Source organism: Myotis davidii, unplaced genomic scaffold (assembly GCF_000327345.1).
Source record: "Myotis davidii unplaced genomic scaffold, ASM32734v1 scaffold473, whole genome shotgun sequence".
NCBI classification, from domain to species: Eukaryota; Metazoa; Chordata; class Mammalia; order Chiroptera; family Vespertilionidae; genus Myotis; species Myotis davidii.
Genome location: NW_006284843.1, coordinates 258,357 through 258,860, shown reverse-complemented (window position 1 = coordinate 258,860; position 504 = coordinate 258,357).

Here is a 504-nt window from a genome sequence, read left to right as displayed (position 1 = left end):
TGGGCGGTGCAGGGGGCGGCCAATCAGTGATCCTCTCTCATCAAGGATGTTTCTACGTTTCTACCTCTCCCCCTTTCCCTTCCTCTCTGGAATCAATAACAATCTATTTTTTTAAAAAGTAATGTATGAAAAGTTTAATGTCACGGAGAAATTTTCTACCTGTATTACTGTAATTTTAAATTTACGCTGGGCGGGTCTAGTAGCCACATGCACCCACCAGTCACGTGGGTGCTGGGGCGTAGCTCAGCGCACGTGCACCTCGGGCCCAGGTGTGAAAGCCTCCCCAGGTGACCACAGAGGCAATCACCGTGCCATTCAGTGTGATCACGTGCTAATCATTTGCAAACATCGTTTACCAGAGGTGGCTTGGATTTAAATATGCAAACTATAGTTGTCCATATGTAGTATTTGTTTGGGTCAGCCAAATTACTAGTGGTTTTTTTTCCAACATATGGCCTCTTCGCTAAAAATTGTTAAAAATAACAGTGGAGTAATAACAAAATA